This window comes from Octopus bimaculoides, chromosome 6 (assembly GCF_001194135.2).
Source record: "Octopus bimaculoides isolate UCB-OBI-ISO-001 chromosome 6, ASM119413v2, whole genome shotgun sequence".
Classification (NCBI taxonomy): domain Eukaryota; kingdom Metazoa; phylum Mollusca; class Cephalopoda; order Octopoda; family Octopodidae; genus Octopus; species Octopus bimaculoides.
In genome coordinates, this window is record NC_068986.1 from 66,422,133 (window position 1) to 66,431,356 (window position 9,224).

Below are 9,224 nucleotides of genomic sequence, written 5' to 3' on the forward strand. Positions count from 1 at the left end.
TCAAAAAAAAAAAAAAACTTCATTCTATTTTTATATATTTAAATATATATCTATATCTATTTCTCTATATTTCAATTTATTCACAATCCGCTTAGTTGCGTATTTGTTATTGGTCATTTTTTTTTTTTTTTTTTTTTTTAGAATATTCTTCCCCCCCTATTCCCGCCCTAAACAGTGCGTTCCATTCCGATCCGAAATCAAAAATATGTCCGGTTTCGTAGACTCTTAACATAAGAGTGATGGCCGAAGGAGGTGAAGAAGTGGAAGGAAAAAACACTGCCTACATGCATATGAGGAAATGAACCTCTTACGTTATCGATCGACCTGCTAAAAATAACAGCTAAATTTCCCTGAATCCACATCATACCATCTTAAAGCATACATGATGTATGTAGCCCTGGATATAGTATGTGAATATAAGATGTGGTAGCCATGATTGGAACCCTTTGGTCACAGGTTTGTTTCTGTTTCATTAGAGCTGCCCTGGGGCAAAATAATAACATATACATGCCTTTTCAGACAAGGTACGCTCGCCTTGCTAGAAATATCAGCCGATTCTCCCTAAATCACACTCAAACTTCTTTTAATACAGAAGGACAGGTTGCATAGTTGTCCCTAATGTACAAAATACGGGATGTTCAAAGCTGGAACGCTTTTGCTCAGAGGTTCGTTGGATCAGGACGAACCTTTGACTATAGAACGTCTTCGTTTTTTTTTTGTTTTTCATTATTGAAAGCTAAATAGAAATAAATAATATCAAAACTTTTAAATATATTGAAAACATTTTTTTAATAAGCTTTTATTTAAGAGATAGAAGAGTGCAAGATTTGACTATCAAATAGTTTTGATAAAGTGTTTGTCGTTTAACCCTAGGTCATCATTAACTCAGGAGACCAAGGCATAGCAGTTGTAACAAATGTTATATACACGCACACACACACACATATATATGTGTGTGTATGTATCGAGGGCGATTTGGACGCTGTTTCAAATAGATCGAGCGACTTACACAGATCCCTTGCTAACTTGCCGAAGAGTCTCTCTTTCTTTCTCTCTCTCTCTCTCTCTCTCTGTGAGGGAACGACTAACGTGTTAAACAGAGTAGAACAAAAACAAAATCTTAGCGAACCGCGCCTGCAGACCGGTTTCAATACACGTGAACATACTTTGTAGAACGTATGAATATTGAATCTCAGCCTCCTTTCGTATAAATTATATAGATATTAGGCAATGAGCGCAAGAAGACGACAATACAGGATGGACACGTTTGAACAAATGTTGTATTTAATACTTAAAAAGAAAGGAAAGATATGTATATGTGTGTGTGTGAGTAATCGTCCGAAGATCAGCAGAGTATCGATTGAAGTTTCAATTTGCAATAATTTATATCATTATTTTCAGTTTTCGTTTCCTTGTTTACACATGCACACCCACATAATACATATATACTAATGTGTGTGTGTCTCTCTCTCTATATATATATATATATACATGCACACACACACATGGAGTGAGAGGTTTATCTTTTTCTCGGATGGGAAGCTAATTCCAGGAAATTGACTGCTATTTTTAGAAGATAAGCGACCGCGCCAGGCTCCCAACGTTAGCTCGTGTAATCCTATTGTTTTTTTTCTTTTGGTCCTTTATACTTCCATTGAGATAGTTTTAATTCTTCTATATTAAATCAATTGTTTGACAGATACTTTATTTTATTACCCCTGGAAAGATTAAAAGCAAAGTTGACCTCGGCGGGATTTGAACTCAGAATTTAATATGTGTGTGTGTATATATATATATATATATATGTACACACACACACACACAGCTTTATGATATTTTGCTTAAGATGGGAAGTGGCGATAGCAAACATAAATACCCGAATTCAGTGTATTACTTCTCATTCAACATTGAAAATTCATGTTAAATGCATTTTCATGTAAAATGCTGCGCATATGAAGATCAGTGATACTTCAACTGCGCTTTATATGTATATGTGCGTGCATGTGTGTACGTAGATGCGCGATGCAGGATAGGAAGTGTTTATTCTATTGCACGTGGTTTTATTAAAATGTTTGCATCTACTGGCAGTTTCTGCTAACATTTTATTTATTCGATTATTTTCTTGTTAAACTAAAATAAATTTATCCTATCCTATTTCAACTTACTGAGATGTATGAGTGAGTGTGTGTGTGTGTACACACATATTTTATTATTTCGCTTAGGCATAGAGGTGCTAATAACCTGGTGGTAGAATTCAATATACATATGCTTCCGAACAAACCGTCAGTCGAGTACAGAAGAGTAACAAGAAATCAAAATGACAAGGGAATAAATATTGTGAACTTCATTAGCTCACAGTTGTTTCTGCTACATGGTGCAATGCACTCATAGTCAAGTGTTTGTGTGTCACCCTATAACTTCATCGGAGTTTCAAAGATAAGTGCAATTATATTTGGAAAAGCATTTACATTTATATATATATTTACACAAGCACTCAACATTGTGCCTTATAGCATAAATAGTTATAAGCTAATGAAGTTCATGTCATTATTTCTTATTCCCTTGTCATTTTAATTTCTTATACATATAAATATATATATTCATACGTGCGTATATATACAGTGGCGTATTAGTGTATATTTGTCTCAACTATTTTAAACGTTTCTTTGATGTAGCAGAGTGTTTAAGCTGCTCTTGCCTATAATTAAAATAAGCAATATAAGAATTACATCACTATATTCTCCCAAAGATTAGGGTAAAAGTTCATTACAATTCACTTTTAATGCGTTAAACAAAAGTAACCTATATAGTTGTTATGTATTACATTATCTGTATTGACCAGGCCTAGCCATTATCATCCCATCTTTTATATTTGCTTCTTCATCCCAGTTACACTACGTCCAAGATTATCCAGTATTCCCCATTTTACTAAGATGGTAGGGTTTGAACTCAGAACGTTAAGGGTCATAAATGCTGCGAGTAATTTTTTTCCGACACTAGCAATTGTACCTATTCAAATATTTTGTAGGGTAGGGTATTTGCTTTACTTTTGCTTACTGAAATCAATGTTTGACGTTATCGCAACTTTAACAGGGCACTTTTATGAACCGTGATAGTAAAACCTAGCAAATGGAATGTAGCTTGTTTTTGTTATTTTTGTTTCTTTAACTTAAACTTTAAATTTAATAATTTCATCTATATTAATATGTCATTATTTTATATTTTAATTTATACGAAAGAAAAAAAAATTATGTAACAAATGTAGAACGTTTAAATAATTTCATATTTTGTTTCACTTTTGTTTACTTTTTTACATTAATCATTGACGGGTCAAAATGAGCAAATAAAATTTACTTCTTACCCACGAGCTCAAAACATGTTTTAATAGGAGCATATAAGCCTTATTTATCCCTTATGTACTACTGGTATTTATTTTATCAACCCTCTGAAAAATAAAAGACAAAGTCAATCCCATCGTGATTTGAACCCAGATATTGAACTAGATACTATAAAACATAACACAGTTCCGTGTTTTATTATCTAAACTAACTCAATTTTGGTTTTCTAGAAAATTCGTAATGACATAAATCTGATCAAATGACATCTGCAATGTGATCGAAAACGTTAGGCTGAGATGTCACTTGGTGTCAAATGACATGAAGCCGAGTTGCGATAGCAATCACTCAAACATTTGAAGGGGTGTATTTGCAGAGAGAATGGAAGAAGAGTTGAGGAATCAGATACTAATAGTCACCCTAAACTCTCATTGTTCCCGGGTATTCATTTACATTATTAAGGAATTGATCCATCCAGTGATGAACTAAAAACATTACGAGTTACATTTATTTATATGATTTATCAACTTGTTTGTTTTGTTTTTATTTCCTGTTTCCCGCTAACTCTAGTGTCTTTTCTTCTATTCTGCCTGCTGATGTTTCTTGTTTGCCTTCACCTGACAGTTTTAACTCTCTCTCTCTCTATCTCTCTCTCTCTTTCCACTATTATGATTGCTTGCTTCGCCCCCTTGGGGACGTTAGCAGGTTATTAACACTGGGCGGTAAATGTCAAACGGGAGCTCAGGGGTGTCGGGTGTTCAGAGGAGTTTTGTTAGAAATAAAGTATTTAAACCAAATACTAAGTTAGATACATTAACAAAAAAAAAAACTTTATCAGAATTAAAATATGAACAGGACATGCTATCAGTGAGGAAAAACATGATTGATGTACTAAAATCTGATATAATTTCATTATATAACTATTCGCCTTCAGTAATTTCCGTACAAATTTAACATAGGAGGCACAAGTCCTTTCAAATACCTTGATAAGATAGTATCAGAAAATATAGAAAAACATGAGAGGAAGCGTTTGTAAAACTTCATTCTGTGAAAGATGTTGAGTTGCCAAAACTACTGATATAGATCAATGCTTAACTCTGGTTTTTCTGGTTTCTGAACAGTGAGCAGCTGATAGGCAGCCTGTTTCTAGTCTGCTTAGAGGGCTGTAATGCTGATTATATACATAACGAAACGAATAAATTAACTTAAACAGAAGACCTTTGAGCTGGTTGTGCAATATCCTATCCAGCCTAGCTATGGCACTTAATTATTTTGATTTATAAACGAATGAATGGGTTAGGGGATGTATAATGCAGTCGTTCGATCTGCAAGAAATAGTAGCTAGATCGTTAGTAAGAGCCCGTTGCTAAATATAGTCCTAATATATATGTATAGTTGTGTAACATGTTGCTCAATTTTAGAGGTATTCTGAAATTACTAAAATAATATTAGTTATTGAGTTACTACTGACTTTTCTTCTCCGCATAAATGTTTGTTGTATTAAGTTCACTCAACCATAATTATTGTTTTCAGGCTGATGACGTAGCGGAGTAATTAATCTCAACTGTTTATTTTTTAAGATGCTCATTTTTGTGCTTACTCGTGTATAACATTGTACATTTACTTATTAATTCTTTCGCCACCACTACTGCAAGCATGGAGGTCCAGTGACAAGACCATTGACGTCAAGGATCAAGTACAGATCAAAGACTGCAGTATTTGATTTCAACTTCATACAATGACTCTGGTATTTACAAGATATGTATACTCAGATTCAATCAAAGATAAATTTCTCGTTTGTTCTGCACTTAAAATGATACCAAGGCTTTAGATAGTTTGGTAAAGATTTCATCTTACATGGAATCAGGAAATCTTTTGTAAGACAATGTCTGTGGATGTTGTCAGTGGTGCAGCTAATACAGGATCAAGGAGAGTGACTGCTCACCACTGAACACACTTTTCAAAATTGGCCCCTATTCAACAATCTTTTTAAACTCTAGTTCTCTTGTGCGATAAAAGTCAAATCTTTTTTTTTTTTGTTTTTTTTGTTAATGGTGTGGCCTTGGAAGAACTTTCTGGAAAACTTTATTTGAACTGTGTTCAATCTCCTGTGATGTGTTGGTGGCTGCTGACATCTGAAGAACCAACACAAACCCTGACGTCATAAGCTTCCGACATTAAACGATCTGCCAAGTTGTAAGTTTCATACATAATGCCGTTGTTACTGAAACATAAAATTAAATGAATGTAGAACACAATTACGTATATTATAATTAACTAAATATTTCGTGTAATATAAGAGAAATTAGTTAAAAATTGTTTGGTATGTGCCGCGGTGCCTTTTTTTTTTTTTTTCTTGTGCGACCCGGGTTGTGCCACTGTGTTGTACAAATGGAGTATCAGCAATGTGGGGAACAAAATCTAAATTTCAAGTTAGTAGGTAAAAAAACAGCCAAAATGAAAGACAATCATTCAATAACCCATTGTTAGGCCTTAAAAACACTTCAAGCTTCACTTGGAAAGATTTTGGACCATGCAATTCAAATTGTGAATTTGTCAAAATGAGGAGCCTACTTTATGCAGTTTGTCACTTGCTTCTTTTACATACAAATGTTTGGTGGCTTTCCAAAGGGAATGTACCTATTTGAGCTTAGAGATGAACTTAAATTATTTTTTGAATTTCAGGATAAGAAAGAATTTTTGTCTGACTGAATAAGGAAGGATGGATTATGTGCCTTCCTATCTGGTTGATGTTTTTGAACAACTGAAAAAAAAAAAATTGAAACTTCAAGTGCAAGACATGAATACAGACACTATTAAATTCTTTGAAAGCTTTCATGAACAAAATGGAAAATGTAATGTTTCAGAAACTGTTACCAATTCTTGTTGCTAGTGGTGAAGATTAAGATCTCCTAAATTTATATATATAACATTGTGCAGTCTTTGACAGCACTAACAAATTAATTCGGTGATTAGTTGAATTTAATTAAATGTAAAACCCATGTAAGTTCACTTTTTAAAAGTTCTTGATGATTGCTGATATAAATTTCTAGAGCTGAAGTGTGATTCAGAAGCAATAATTCATGTTCAATAAGAAAATGATCACAAAATTCTTGCTTTTGATGTGTGATTGCTGTCCAAAATTGACAGAAATAGCTATTTATGCCATACTTCCATTTGTACCAACATTGTTGTGAAATAAGCTTTTCAACTTTGTTGTAAATGAAAATGAAGCAATGAAGAAGACTAGGAGTTAAAAGTTTTCTATAATGTCCCTTTCTAGTACTCTTCTATGTATCCAAGAATTTGGTCAATAAAAAAACAATCACAAGAAAAACAAAGAAAATAATTACTTTTCTCATTGACCGTAATCTTCATCAGAATAAAATAAATTACAATAGCCTGGCATTCTATCAAACATTTTGTTTATAGAAGTATGCTACAGTAACTTCAGTCTTTAAAGTAATTAGTTACGAACATATGTATAACAAAAAAACTATTTTTATTTGAGTTTTAAAATCAACATTTCTATTGCTATTAAATTTGTAAAACTCCATTATGAAAATAATCCAAGCAAATGTGTATTTCAGTATTATGTGTATATTATTTGGAATGTAACTTTTGATTCAGAAAATCTTGGAAAATTAGGAGTGATATTCTGAAATATAGTGAAAAAGATCCATGGAGAAGAAAAAGTTTGAGAAACACTATTAAAGAGGATAAAAACAAGATTTCAAAAGAATGACGTTAAATCCAAGATCCTCATAGGAATACCTTCCCTTATAATACCCTATTAAACAATCTGAAGTCCTCCATTCTTGGGAGTTATATAGGGCCCACTTTTTTTTTAGAGAATTAACTAACTTAGATTATTAAGAACCTCTACCAACACTGTGATGATGATGCTTATTTGAGTCAAAAACATGTTCACATCTGCCTTACAGCTTGAAAAAAAAAAACAGATTTCCTTTCCCTTTAATGGCATGTGAATTTTGGAGAATTTTTGCTTTGATTACATGAGATTTTCTCCCCTTCTTTTTCAAAGCAATCTGCAATTCCCACTAGGCAGTTGTTTACTTTCTCTTGAAACAAAGATAATTTCAATAAAAATTTTGCCTTGTATAGCATTTAGTATTCTTTTCTTTGTCCTTGCCAATGACTTTTCTCTCTATTTCTCTCTCTCTCTCTCACACACACACACACACACATATATGTATGTAAATACACACACACACACACAAACACACATATTTATAGTAAATACTAGTGATTAAAATCTAAGCTGTATCGTTATGAAGCACTTCTGTGAATCCCAGTTATCAGTTATATGTATGTAGATGTTTTATCTTTGAGGAGAAACCTATCCATACAAGTTGAAATTCCTGGTCAAGTATATTAGTTGCAGAGTATGGATATATTAAAGCAAAGACTGGGATTTATGGTATTAGATTTAATTCTGTAGTTACAATTATTTCAATGCCATATGGGAAATACATTTTATGAACATAGATATTAATATTTATTTCTTTATTGCCCACAAGGAGCTAAACATAGAGTGGACAGACAAAGGGATTAGGTTGATTACACTGACCCCAGTGCGTATCTGGTACTTATTTAATCGACCCCAAAAGATGAAAGGTAAAGTCGACCTCAGTGAAATTTGAACTCAGAATGGAGCGGCAGATGAAATACCACTAAACATTTCACCTGGCATGCTAACGATTCTGCCAACTCGCCACCTAACATAGATATTAATATTAATGATATGATCTTCAGATGATGAGCCTCACAGACCCAATGACAAATGACCAAGTTTTTTAGCAATTTGCTGTGCTTCAGAAGATACATCAAGCTAAGTGAAATCATAGTCGTGGCCAGTGCCGGTGACATGTAAAAGGTACCTAGTACATTCTGTGGAGTGTTTGGCAATAGGAAAGATATCCAGCCATAGAAACCAAGCCATAACAGACGAGCCTGGTGCAGCTCTCTGGCTTAGCAGCTCCATTCAAACCATCTTACCCATGCTAGCATGGAAAATGGACACTAAATGATGATGAATATAAACATAATGGGTTCATAGTGGAGTGTTGAGAAAGGATCTACAGACATTGGGACTCACAGAGGGGATGGCAGGGAACTGAGACTGCTGACAGTTTCTTGTACTTGAAAAAATACGTCAAGCTAAGTAAAAGCGTGGTTGCCCTTGCAACCCTCTCCAGCTGAGCATCTCTAATCTTGTGGGCTCATAGGTTTTGGTGCCACATAGAAAAGCACCCAGGACACTTTGTAAAGTGGTTGGCATTAGGAAGGGCATCCAGCTGTAGAAACCATGCCAAAACAGACAGGGAGCCTGAACAGCCCTTCAGCTGGTCAGCTCCTGTCAAACTGTCCAACCCATGCCAGCATGAAAAACAAGCATTAAATGGTGGTGATGAGACATTATTTAGAACCCATTTGCATTTCATTGGACTGAATTTCAAAAATGTTATGTCACTGTCTCTTTGCTTTGATATCACATGATAGCTATAAATTAATGCCACTATCTTGCAAGCAGTGTCCTTTGTTCCCAAACTTCCATGAAAACATGTTTGGTTAAGGGGAAATATTACCTTACTGGGAAACAAGTGAGAGCTGCCAAAAGGAAGTCCATCCAGCAGCAGAAAATCTGCTTCAACAAAATTCCATCTGGCCCATGCAAATATGGAAAAGTAGGTGTAAAAGCAATGAGATGCTGACAAAGATTTTATATATATATATATATATACACACACACACATACAAAGAGAGATAGACAGACAGCTATATATATCTATATATATATAAAATTGAGAATGTGTGAATCCCTAAAACTCCAGAACTACACAACCAATTTCATTCAAATTTTACACA